The 14,456-nt window shown below is 36.7% G+C and overlaps 1 protein-coding gene across 4 annotated transcripts in view; it reads right to left on the reverse strand.

Annotated features, from left to right (window-relative positions):
* The window catches only part of Sick (sickie), a 310,825-nt gene that overhangs the window by 117,462 nt on the left and 178,907 nt on the right, over positions 1 to 14,456 (reverse strand). The window lies entirely within an intron of this gene.

Raw genomic sequence — 14,456 nt, forward strand, 5'->3', positions numbered from 1 at the left:
CAAACGAACGTATTTATTAATTCCGTTATAATTTTCCTTCCACCGAATTGATTCTCCCTATATTTTTCCCCAAACGCGGAAAATATTTTCGAATCGTCCAAGAAACTCCAAACGAATTTTCAACAAGGTTTCGTGATCTCGATGGCTCGTTAGAACTGGTTAAATTTTGCTCAAACCTCAACGTTGATTTCCAAATATCGACAACCGTGATTACTATCCAGAAGAGTGTAGTTCGAGGACACTCGGATGAGACAAGGTAGCGGAACGAAAGAATACGAAGTCGAATGTGCTAAACAATGGCGTAGCGTGCAGTTCCTTTTGTAAAGCAATCTCTGATAAAACGTTATGGACGTTTGAAAAGGCATCGAGAACCTGCCTTGGGACCATGGATCGTGCCAAATGAGGGTGGATTTGAATCGTATAGAAATCGCTCTATTAGCGAGATTAGATCCACGAGCCAATCCACTCGACGGACAGTGTCTGTTCGGTAAGCTGTTCCAAATCGATGAGTCGCTGTTCCGTCCTTTACCTTTGTCGACAGGCTCTCGTGCTCGTACTCAATTAAAATTGCACAAAAGTTATCGAGTTGTCGTCCTTTCGTTAGCGATACGACGCGACGCGGACTGCTGCAAAGTAAATACGTACGCCGTTTCACTTGTCGCTTTCAAAATCGTTCCGTGGACGTTTTGTTGTGTCTTGAATGTGTCTTTGAGGGACCATTTGAAAACTTTCCGAGCTCGTATCGCTCGCTAAACCGAATACAAAATGCTCGGTCAACGTGAGTCCGAGGATCGATTCTCTGATCCTCGTAACGAATTTGGTAATGTTGTAAAACCAAGAGAGATCAGGTGCCTTTTCTTTGAAACAACGTGGACGAAAGGTGGACGAAATTAACATAAAAGAGAAACGGTTGAATAGAAAAATAGAGCTGTCCTCGAAATCTCGGTTCGTCCAGGGGATGTGTGTTGAAGCAATGTAAACGAGTTGGCAAAGGAAGTGACCTTGCAGGTTGAACGAGTATCGATTTTGGGACGGTACTTTGGTATTTAAACCTTCTGTGGCAGACTGGGAGGTTTTTGCAGAAATGGTCGGTTTTGTTATTGAATTTTATGAATTTCGAGGATCTTGAGGATTTGCGATCTTAGAAATCTCGAAAGTGAATCTCGTCTCCCTCCTGTTGGGGTGAACTAAGCTAACAGGGTGATTCTAAGAAATGGACTTCAAAAGAATCGGTGTGAAGTGAAATATTGTGTAAATATTAAGAGTAAAGTATTTTCTAATTTAGAAATGTTATCGAAGTATATTTTTTAAGTGCACTGGAAAATCTAATAACGCGTCGTATTTGACGAATGACACGGTAGTGTGATATACATGTATGTATCGTATATATAGAGGAGGCATAGTATCGCTACTTATGTTGCTAGGCATTCTTTCTACAGTCCAGTCAGCACACCAAGTCTGCAATATTGCATAATCATACACGAACCAAATTATCGTTTCGCAAGAAAACTTCCAAGACCTTCAAGGTTTTTTCAAACACGACGCGCGAAACTGCATTCAACGTACAGTGGATGTAAAAAATACTTGCACGTCGACTATCTCGAAACGGAAACACGATACTCGTGAAATTATTGAAATGCAAATTTATGTCAATTTTTAAGAAACAAACAAGTTGTATGTATTCTCAGAAATTCTTGGGTTAGATGTAAAAACAGTATGGAAGTACTCGTGACTTTAACGAAAAAATGAAGAAAACTTCACCAATCGACAGAAACGGATAATTTCTAATTTCTAATTGTCCAATTGGCTCCAATCGATATATACTTTCGTTAAGGGTACGAAAATTACATTAGATATTCTCAGACAATTTTTTTCTAAGTGTTGCAATATCAAAAATATTCGAAAAAATTCTTCTTTGCGGACTAAAGAAGATATTTTTGATAAATATACGTATGCACTTGTATCTCTCGACACAATGAAACTTTATAGTACAATTCTATCTTCTAATTTCACGATCCGATCAGATTATGACCAAAATCCATCGCAAAGACGATTATCTCTCGTATTTTTTTCAATACATATATACTCGGTATTCGTAAAAAAAAAATTTTTAATAAATCCCAAGGAGAATTAAATACCACGAAAAAGAGATAAGGAGAATTTATCCTCGTATCTTTTTCACGGAAAAAATGAAACGTAATCTTATTCGAGATTGTTCGTGTTTTAATAAACGCATTGTACGATTTTCTTTTTTTTTCTTTCGTTCGAATTAATTGCTGCATGTTTGCACCCTGTCGGAGGAAAGAAAAAGAAAAAAAAAATGTTTAGCGAAGCGAGTTAAAATTAGATTACGATCAAGGTGCCGGAGCGCGATTATTAAGCTGACGAGAGAGATTCCACGCGCTTAGGACGTCGGCTAATTAACTTGCAAGTAGTATAAGTCGACGTTCGAACGGGCGATCGCTGCTCGGATGCGTTTGCTATGCTATTTCGACACGCTACGAGGCGATGCGCGCCGCTGGTAACAAATTCGCTGACGCAAATCCTAGGAAGTCTTGTGGACTCGTGCGATTAATAATTCACGAATCACGCGCACAGGATTAGGATTACAGCGCTTACGTGAGCACATCGTCGCTGCAAGACTTTACTGGCTAATGCGATTAACGCGGCCAGCTTCTTACAACGCTTTCCCCGACATTTCTTTACAAGTTTCCCGGTTACTCCGATAACACTGTAACAATACAAGGCCACGAGAAGTCGGTAGAGAATAAAACGAGGAAACGTTACCGTTAGAACATCGAATATAAACGGTATATCGGGAAAAGAATAAGGAAAAATATTTTTTCGATTGTTTTCTTCTTCTTAGAGTGAAGAAATTTTTTTGTAGCAATTCTAACTCTCGTTAGAATATCTAATTTAAACAGTATATCGGGAGAAGAATAAGAAAAAATATTTTTTCGATTGTTTTCTTCTTCTTAGAGAGAGAAAATTTTTTTAGCAATACTAACTCTCGTTAGAATATCAAATCTAAACAGTATATTGAAAAAAAAATTCGGAAAATATTTTTTCGATTGTTTTCTTCTTAGAGAGAGAAGATTTTTTTAGCAATTCTAACTCTCGTTAGAATATCAAATTTAAACAGTATATAGAGAAAAGAATTTGGAAAAATAGTTTTTCAATTGCTTTCTTTTTCTTAGAGATGATTTTTTTAGCAAACTTGGAACAATTGGACGGGGGAAAAAAGTTACGGATGAAATTGCGATTTTTGCAAAAGATTTATTCTTTTTTTGGGAAAAATCGATATCATTCAGAATTATTCAAACAACACGGTGTACTTCGTGTCTCTTAGTGTCGTATAACGCGTCGAAACCAGAGACGGGCAAAATTTCATTTGAATAAAACTGACACACAGGGATTTATTTGCGATGTTTATTCGATTGGACGGTTAAATTTTTATTCGTTCGTTGGATTTTACTTCGTTCTATAACGTGCGAGAATCTTTATCTAGATGATTTTTAATCTCCGATTGGAACAAATAGAATGGTAATACCGAGTGTTGGTCTCGTTAATATTCGATAAAGAAATAATTAACAGAGAGTTTGGAACAAAATAGTCGACTGCTCTTTAATTGCAAACTCGATGTTAAGATTTGTATAATGGATATATGCAATAAAATCAGGAACAACGTTCGATGTGGTTGTTCAAGCTTGTTATCTATTTAACCTAACCCGATATTTTATTCGATTGTTAAAAATCCACTATTCGATTTGTTTCGATACTTCTACAATTTTGTCAAGGCATACAACCATTTTTGAAACTATTATTATTTTAGATTATCACTTACAATTTATCTACAGCAACTTATGGAAAGTTGTTAAAAAATTATGTACATACAATTTTTATTTTAAATCAGAAGATATTGAAATTAATTTCATCACGACCCTCGAGATCCTCTCGTTCTCATATTATACACAAATTTTACAATTCAAACTTTCCATCTTGTTTCATAAATGCAAATCATTAGGTATTGAAATACAAGTTCACCGATTTCTTTCCAACTTAATCAATTGTCCCACAATTGGTTTCTCCCTTTGTTTCGTATCGATTGTTCGATTCATATTTCGTTCTAGAATATTTTTTCCTTCGATATTGTACGATTAACTCTTCGAGACACAAGTCGTTAAACCCGTGAAACGATACAAAATAACCAAACCTAAAAATGGATTAATTAGACATTCAATTATAACATGGAATATTAACAGTCTCACCGTGCAACTTGTACGAAATTATTTTAATTTTTCACAACGGATTGAAAAATATCTCCACATGGATACCCGTGTACCGAAAAGGTGGGACATTTCTCAACCCACTGTGCCCGAAAGAGTCGACCGACACGTGAAACTAATTTCACGATTCAATTCGTCCAAGTAAATCGAGAAATCCACGGTAGAGTGCAATCGGGGGCCAGCGAAAGCGAAAGTGCACAACAGACAATGTCTAAACGGAACGTAATTCGTTTTATTCAAAAATTCGACTTTCGTCCGCTTCAACGCGATAACCGTGACAATTCCGGAACGAGTGTGTTCCTCGTGCGAACCATTCGAACGAGAAACATTGTTTCGTGAACAACCGAACTCAATGTACATCTCTATTACCGTTGAAAAACTTTTCAATTACGTTAAGGGCACGAGCAACGTTTCATACTCCGTGCAACGAGGAATGGAAACTGCGCGGAGAGTTCGATTCTTATTTTCCGATTGGTTGAACGAAATTCGTTTGTTGCCATCGACTTTGTACACTACTCGTTCGTCGATGATATTTCGCAAGCAAGCAACGTGTCAATATTTTTATACGATATACCGGTGGTTCCGTCGAAATTCGTCCGCTCTTCTTATTATCGGAAAATCTTTTATTACTCCCGTTATACAGGGTCTACGCGATTCCCTCGGGCTAACATTGTTTGCAGACGGATCGAGGAAAATCTGCTCGGTTCAAGGATCCATCGAGAATGTTATTCGACAGACGTCGGTGAAAATTCGAGAGAACGTTTACGTCCCTCGCGGTCGTGCAAACGAATTCTTTGATCCCGATAATCTCCCCCCTGTGGGCATATTCTTTTTACTCCGGTTTGCATCGCGTGTGTAACACCGCGATCAAGTTCACAGAGTTCTCGTTACCCTGCGCTCGAACCGTTTCGTACGCGTTTCGCGAAAATCGTGTCGCTTCTAACACCCTCGTCTTTCGAGTGTCTCGAGAGCCGTGGGTAAATGTAAACGCGGCGTGGTAAACAATTCGAACCTCGGTACGATTCCTCTCTCCCGTACTCTCCGTCCCCCTCCCCCTCCTCCTCGTTCCCCTGTTGTCGCGTGAAAAAAAATATTCGTCGTCGATCGTGATAAACGTAAGCTCTGAAAGTTTACCCGAAAACGTGTCTCTCGTGTTCCCCCGTCTCCTGGTTCGCTCCTCTTCCTCAGGAGGTCCACTCGACGAACGTTCTTAAACGCGTAGTACACACCTCGCGCGAGCCGGTTCTCCGCGTAGCATCACAATATGCCCGTGGAACGGGGCTCACTGTGTTCCGCGTAAATCCGTGAAAGCTCGCTCGACGGGGCGGGGATGAAACGAACGCGGACGCGAGGGAGGGAGGTCAAACTACCGAGCGAAGAGTGGACAGAAACGCGATGAAGAGTAGTCGGCTCCTACGTCCCCGGAGAACTATCGCTAACCCACGACTTCTCGTCGTTCGTGCGCGTACGTTTTCGTTCGTTCCCCGACGATGGCTCTTCTCCCCACTACCGGGCCACACTACGCGGCACGGACGGCTCTCCCGTCAAACCGACCCCCGAGAACCTCCCCTCCGCGCTCCCCCCACCGCCCGTAGACGCGCAAGAACCTCCCTCGGTGGCGCCTTAAGCCGCCCTGCCTGAACGTTGCCCTCAGTCGCCGTCAGATCGCGCCACCGTGCGCCACTCCGCCGGATCGATCCACGTGACGTCACGCGCCACGCAAGCGTCGTGTGCCCGATTCTCTCTCGGTTTCACGTCGCCGTCGCCGTCGTCGTCGTCGTCGTCGTATCGTCGTGGCGACGCGACACGCGTCTTCGTAGGGGATACACACGGGGCAACGGGGAGGGGCTGAAACGAAACTTTACCCTCCCTCGGATAAAGGGAGAGAGATCCGCGCGTTAACGGGGCACGAGCGTGTCCCGTCGCGCGATCCGACTTGCTCTCTTCTCGCTCGACCGTGTGTACCCCCTCACACGCCCCCCACCATCACCGATCCGTCCTTCTTTCTGCTCTTCGTCCCTTAACCTAACTTTTTAATGGAAAATAGAAATCCTTCCGACCGAGAAAGTCGGTTCCAGCTGGAGAGGCAACCGGAGTTTTCGGATTTCGAGAAGAGGGTACTCCGTAGCGAGGGATTCGATGACAACTATGGTGTAGTTTTTTTCTTTTTTTTTTTTTCTCCGTCGGATTGGAGATTGTGCAGGTTATGGAACGAAATTTGCGGTTATTTCGCTCGGCGAGTAGGGTGAACTTTGAATGGTACTCGCGATGGTGGAAACTCGGTCGAGGGAGAGCTAACTCTCTGAACGCGGTGTTGTTTCTTTGAATTTTTATACAACTTGTAAAATTGGTTTTTTAGGTTGTATTATAGATATTAGTAGTATTTATTTATAATATGTCGAGTTTAGAATAGTATACATTGTGTATAATATATCGAGTCCAGAATAGTATACATTATGTACAATATATCGAGTTTAGTATCTAAGTATATATATAATGTAGTTATTAGCGTAGTAGACGAACGTTATATATATATTAGATGCGCGGGTATTTCTCGATAGAAAATATTTTAGTGAATAAAGTGCAATAAGAATATAATAAAATAAACTACAATAAGAACGTATACAGTACCGATCAAAAGTTTTAGGGTACTTGTATCCGAGCTGCGCGAGAGGAATTATGCAAGTGTTAAAAAATTCAGAGAAATATCTTATTTAACGATTTCTAGAATGAAGAACACACTTTAATATTTTAGTTTAACTTTAGTTTAGTTTAAGTTTACCAAAAAATAAAACAATATTTATACTCTTCTTTTATTCGTTTAACGTTTCTTAATTGCAGTCTGTAGCCAAGTTTTGCCATTCCTGTTTTTCATTTTCTCATAATTTTATTCTCGCTGGAATACAATTTACCGCGTTTCCATAATATTAGGGAATAGACGTACCGTGAAGATTTTGATTAAATTTCCAACCAATTAAAGTAATTAAATTATTGAACTACACGTTTTATCGTTGGCAAAATGAACATTTATCTGCGATTGTATTAAGTAACGAACAATGGATCAAAATGTACAATCCACGTCAAATGTTAGAATTTTGTTCGAAACAGTGGATAATTTAAGACTTTTAAATGCCACTAAACGTATAAAAAAATGTCAAGTCTCGGCTGTTTCATTTTTTAGGATCGTTGTCGCAATATTTCCTAACCCACGTTTTGTGCACTACGGTAAATTACTCTGTTATTAGGAAACTTCATCAGACACGTAATTGAGGTTAGGTTTTAAAATGGCACTTTGGCTGCACCACGCCTCCTTTGCATACGATACTCTTCGTATTTTTCGTTGTTCGCATAATCATTTTACGTTCGTGTTATCTTCAACGAATGTGCACTAAAGACGTGAATAAATAAATATAAATTCAAAAGGAAAGTATTGGGTTGTTCGGAAAGTCATTTCGTCTTCCAATATGGAGAGTATATAATTTAATAAAATGTTTATACACTCTAAAAAAATCGTGTTTCATTTTCACCAAAAAAAAAAAAAACGAAATGACTTTCCAACCCAACCCAATAAATAGAGAATAGTAATAAATAAGAATGGTGAATAATTGTATCGAATAATGGTAAATTGTATCGAATGCAACAATTGTCGAATGTAAATTTAATCACACGATATAAATTTACTTGCGACTGATTTAAAAATGGAATTACTCCTCGAAAATTTTAATTCTCGTTTTCGTATGTATCACGAGAGTTCACTGTCTGGGTCAGGTGATAAAAGATTTGAACGGCCATGAATTTTTCTATTCGAAGACTTTCAGAGTAACTGCTGCACGAGTAAGCAGGTGTCTCAAAGTTCACGGTATCTATAGTTCAGCCAATAATCGACCGGCGGAGAGTTTCGAATTCCTGGAAATAATCGTTCGTATTACCCCTCGAACGCGATGTACGAGAGCTATAGGATCGTAATGCAGTCGAGTCAATTAACTACGCTAAATTCTAAACCATTACGTGCACCGAAAGAAGTTCACGTACACAGTTTACACAATAGTCACAGAAACACAAAAATTAGATTTCGATACAACTGGTTTGTCCGATGATACAGACAACCTAAAATACTCCTTTTATTTTTATCAGTTTCTTTTTTCAAACATAAAAATAAAATAGTTGTATCTGTACGATAAAAATATTATTTGTATTATAGTATTTTTCACGATACTCGTACACACTGATTTTGCATCTACTTTCTCTGATTCAGGATCAGAATCGACAAATGCTACATAAGTGAAGAATAGGAAAGAATTTTTTTTTCTTTTTCTTTTTTTTTTTTTTTTTTTTTTGTAAGGTCACGGAATAAAGCACGAACATCGACGCGTCGTAAACGTACGATTTTACGAATGTCGCGGTACCAACAAACGGTTAAATCTGTTGCAAAAATTAACGGTCGTATCGCGACAATTTGTGGGATGCAACATTCTCAAGAGATTACCATTTAAACGCACTGGCCACGGAAAGCTACCGCTTATGCCGCGGTGATTTATGAAACAATTAAAAGGATTGAGTGTGCCATTAAAACCCGTCAAAGACTTATGGCACTTCCGTGAGAAGTAATTTCGCGGGGCAACCAGGACAACTGCATCGAACACATGGTTCACACGCGTGAAATCCGAGGTCCAAATTAACCAAGCCTCTGATGACATTTTCGATGTCGCGCGAACCACTGTTCTCCAAAGTAGGGGACACCATGGAGGGGGGTTCGGAGGGGGACAAATTTTTAACGCAGAAAAATCATGGATAACTCGTATATATTTTTAGGGGATGGACTGATCGTATCGAATTTCAACTGTAAAAATATATTTTCCTTGAAACGGTTTCACAAGTGTCGTCCATATCGATTTTGAAAATTGAATATCCATCAAGAAAATTATTCACGTCATTTGGATTTTCGTGACTCTTTCGCGCAACGTTTTTATTTTCCAAATAATTTTATCGATTCAGAATTTTAAATTGCCCGATATCCATCAAGAAAATTATACACGTCGCTTGGACTTTCGTGACTCTTTCGTGCAATGTTTTTATTTTTCCAAAAGCTGTCTTCGTATAATGTTATCGATTCAATTAAAAATCGATAAAAATTAATTAGAGTGAACGTAAGAAAAATTAGAAGTCCGTGTAATTTTCATAAGTTTTCTTATTTTTCAAGGAGGTTGGGTTTCAAAAATGAAACGTTGGAAATTATTGTCGTGGGCTAACAATTGGTAAAAATGTCTCCTCTGGGATAATTTACAGTCAGCGTGGTGCGAATTCTCCGGTTTTCTGGTTAACATCCTGGTGAATGAAAAGGACAATACGAAACATCGTCGACAAAGGACAAAGACGCTTATCTTCCTGTGTACGGCGACGTCCAATGCGACGTCTCCCCAGCTTAAATTGATTTCTCGCTCTGTTGCTTGTTCATTCACGATTGTTCGATGCTAAGGACGAACGTATACTGTGTCTCCAGCTCTGCAGAGTTTCGGAGAATTGTCTTGAAAATTCAGCATTAACCGTATGTATAAACCAATTGTGCTGTATCATCTCTCGAATGTCCAAGTTAAGTTTGTTGCTACAATTCGCAGCTTTCTCGTCTTTTATTTATCGTTCTTGTACAATCGAAAGAAGATTGGATCGTTTATAACACAAATTTATTGTCTTTGTAAAAGAATACAAGTACAATTATTTGCTGCTGCGAATACGATAAAATTTAATGTATTATTTATCTTCTTAAATATGAAATACTTTTGAACGATGGTGTATATTTTCTGAATTTCCATTGATCAATAATGCGGTAATAAGTATTCTTTGGAAATGTAAAGTTGTTTAATTTATTGCCATTCAGACTGTTCGAATAATTAAATTTTATACGTCGTAATGTGCGAATAATTCTCTATTATCTATATTGAACCAGAAACCAGATTTCTTTGAAAGCTTCGAACGATTTTGATCTTTTGTGAGTCTTTGTACTGAAATTTCCGTTAAAAGTGAGAAATTTGTTAAAGATCAAATGTATAGGAGAGATTCGTTGGAACAGCATAGGGAGAGCGAAAGAAAAGAGAAAAAGCAGCATTTTTCGAACGCTTTGAAATTCATAATTACGGGATACACGTGCGGTTTAATTTCTACCCAGTCAACCCGAAATTCCATGTACATACGTAGTCTCTGTTCGCTGTATAAAAACTGTAATTAAGTGGAACATGAGAACGACTCGTGTACCTCAGTGTTAAAGCAATAATCGAAATAATAAATTGTATTAAAGTCAAATCAAACAGTAATAGAGAAAATATTACAATTTCAAAATCAAAATTCATTTACCTTACCGATATCAGTAAAGGATCAAGATTAATAAGATCAAAAATGTTATTACAATTCCAAGAAACGAAACTACGATTCGTATAATTATATACGTTACAATCGTTATTGTTATCGTTGAACGATATATCACGAATAAATTACGAATGTCAGTGTCATTCTCGAAAAATGGTAGATAGAATTAAAATCGAGCGATCGGGGAGGTATTTCCAATAATTGTATTTAAATGTTTCATTTTGTTCATTGTCCCCTCGATAAATTCCATGTTTTCGATATCGTTTGTCCCCATAGAACCCTCGCGACATGATGAATTCTCCTCCATGTTTCACTGTCGAGCAGATATTACCTTTCTCGTTTTCGGTATTTTTCTGTTCCGAAACCATTTGTTTCTTCCTATCGTGTCCGAACGAATTAATATTCGTTTCATCGGAGACGATAAAATTTTTCAAACGAACTTTCGTCACGATTCCTGTACACTTTGGCAAATCCTAGGCATTCGGGTCCGTTTGCTTTTAAGATGTAAGCTTTTCTTCGAGCGATCCTTTCTTGGTATCCCTTTCTACGTAGAGTTCAACGAACTGTTTTCATCGATGTTTGTTTGCCGATTCGTGAAGACATTTGTACAGTTAAATTTGGCACGGTTGAGAGTTTGCTTTAGTACGTCCGGTTACAAACCGTTTATCTATTTCCGATAACATTTCTTTTCTCCTCTCTATCGGTCGCGTATTTCGTACCGTTTTCTATTGTTTCAAATATACGAATTTCATAAATAGTTTTGTCTAGGAATACTTATTCTTTTAAATAAATATTCGACTGTATTTTACATGTGTTATTATTAAAATTGATGTTTTCTCTGGAAATACATATCCATTTGAATATTTTACATGTGTTGTTATTATCATTGATGTTTCCTCTGGAAATGCATATCCATTTGCATATTTTACATGTGTTATTATTATCATTAATGTTATCATATATTTGCGTTTATTATACACTTTACTTTTCTATCATGTACACATTACTTATACTAATGTATTTTGTATGTACTATTATACGTAGTATATTTCCAGGTTGGGTTTAGAAATTTATTTTCTTACACGTTATTATTATTATCACTATCATTATCGTTATTATTATATATTTGCATCCATCTGTTTCTTTCCCATCGTGTACACATTATGTATATTTATGTATATTTGGAAGTTACATTACAATCAAACTGCTGCATTCTATCTCTTTACTCTCTTTTTTGCGTTTTAACTCCAGTGACAAATAAACGTAAATTTGTATAATAAAAAAGAAAAATGAAAATAATAATAAAATTGTTTTTCGTCGATGGAAAAAAGAACAACCAACAATGCAACACGAGGGAAGGTAACCGATCGAAATAAATTGGAAACGCCACTCTTCAAATTCTTTTCTGTGTTTTATCTCTCGTAACAAATAAACGTGTATTTTTACAATAAACAGGAATGAAAATGATAATAAAATTGTTTTAAAAGTGAGAATGGAAAGAAGAGTAACCAACAATGCAACACGAGAGAAGGTAACCAATCGAAGTAAATAGAAAACGCGATTTTTAAAACTCTTTTCTGTATTTTATTTCTCAAACAAATATACGTAACAAATAAACGTATATTTGTATAATAAAGAAGAATGAAAATGATGATAAAATTATTTTAAAAGTGAGAATGGAAAAAGGAACAAGGAACAATGCAACGCGAGAGAAAGTAACCGATCGAAGTAAATTGAAAACGCGATTCTTAAAACTCTTTTCTGTATTTTATTTCTCAAACAAATATACGTAACAAATAAACGTATATTTTTATAATAAACAAGAGTAAAAATGATAATAAAATTGTTTTAAAAGTAAGAATGGAAAAAGGAACAAGGAACAATGCAACACGAATGAAAGTAACCGATCGAAGTAAATTGAAAACATTTTTCTGTTTTATTTCTCAAACAAATATACGTAACAAATAAACGTATATTTTTCTAATAAAGAAGAATGAAAATGATAATAAAATTACTTTAAAAGTAAGAATGGAAGTAAATTGAAAACGCGACTCTTAAAACTCTTTTCTATATTTTATTTCTCAAACAAATATACGTAACAAATAAACGTATATTTGTATAATAAAGAAGAATGAAAATGATAATAAAATTATTTTAAAAGTAAGAATGAAAGTAAATTGAAAACGCGACTCTTAAAACTCTTTTCTATATTTTATTTCTCAAACAAATATACGTAACAAATAAACGTATATTTGTATAATAAATAAGAATGAAAATGATAATAAAATTATTTTAAAAGTAAGAATGAAAGTAAATTGAAAACGCGACTCTTAAAACTCTTTTCTATATTTTATTTCTCAAACAAATATACGTAACAAATAAACGTATATTTGTATAATAAATAAGAATGAAAATGATAATAAAATTATTTTAAAAGTGAGAATGGAAGTAAATTGAAAACGCGACTCTTAAAACTCTTTTCTGTATTTTATTTCTCAAACAAATATACGTAACAAATAAACGTATATTTGTATAATAAATAAGAATGAAAATGATAATAAAATTATTTTAAAAGTGAGAATGGAAGTAAATTGAAAACGCGACTCTTAAAACTCTTTTTTGTATTTTATTTCTCAAACAAATATACGTAAGAAATAAACGTATATTTGTATAATAAAGAAGAATGAAAATGATGATAAAATTATTTTAAAAGTGAGAATGGAAAAAGGAAGAAGGAACAATGCAACGCGAGAGAAAGTAACCGATCGAGAAGAATTGAAAGCGCGGGAAGAAGCGAGCGAGTGATAACGTTTTCTAACGTTGCCCGAGGATTCGTAATCGTTGGAATATGCTCTCAGGGCTCGCCTTCTTTGTTGTGCCCTCACCTCGTTTTGTGGGGTTCTCAATGATGGCAGAAGGATGCAGAGGGTCGACCCAAGAGACGGGGGCGAGTATATTGAATTTCCGAAAAGCGCGTCGGGTTTCAAGCGGATGATACGCAGCTTGCTTATGCCAAAAGAGTTAGCGGTGCTGAAGAGGGGCCAGATTATGCCTCCGGCTGTTTCGTGCGTTACGAAAACACCACTATTCAGGTGGTCTAACAGCGATTCGTCGATCTAACGTCAACAAATAATACGGGTGTTGCAAAGAATGGATAATAAAATAGATAATGTAAAATTGTACCATAAATTCGTTTCGATGATAAATTTTAAAACGACAAATCTTTCAATTCTTATTTTTACCCCAGAGATTACAATTTTTGCTGGCAAACGAACTCTGATGAATAGTCGAACATATTATAAACTATTCTATTCGATTTTTAACAAACGTGGTCAGCGAGGCTGTAAAATGTACGCAATCTTTGCTGTTGTTTCTTAAGAAATGGAGAATAAATAATATCGCGACAATCTGTGACACCGAAAACTGAGATTTTTTACAAGTATTTCGCCATAGGCACTTATTTAAGAAACAGAAGGGAAAGAGAGATTTTTTATTTGTTCGAAATTATCTGTTTGAAGTATTTTACCTCGATTGGTATAAATGATCTGGAAATGTTAGACTGTCTTCACGAATGTCTTGTTTTCGTTACTCTATTTTTCCCTCGCACTTTGGTAGACCTGATTTCTGTGATTAGAAAATTAATTAAAAGGTTACACACGATACGTTTCTCACTTAGATTGTACGTATCGGATAGCCATACAAGTGTCTGCCTCGTGTCGAGGTTTCGGATATCAGTGTTCAGGGATTGGCTCGGGTGTAAGCAACAAACTGCCTAAATCGAACATTTCAATGTTAAGGCGTTCCTAGACA

The sequence above is a fragment of the Ptiloglossa arizonensis genome, chromosome 2 (assembly GCF_051014685.1).
Source record: "Ptiloglossa arizonensis isolate GNS036 chromosome 2, iyPtiAriz1_principal, whole genome shotgun sequence".
NCBI classification, from domain to species: Eukaryota; Metazoa; Arthropoda; class Insecta; order Hymenoptera; family Colletidae; genus Ptiloglossa; species Ptiloglossa arizonensis.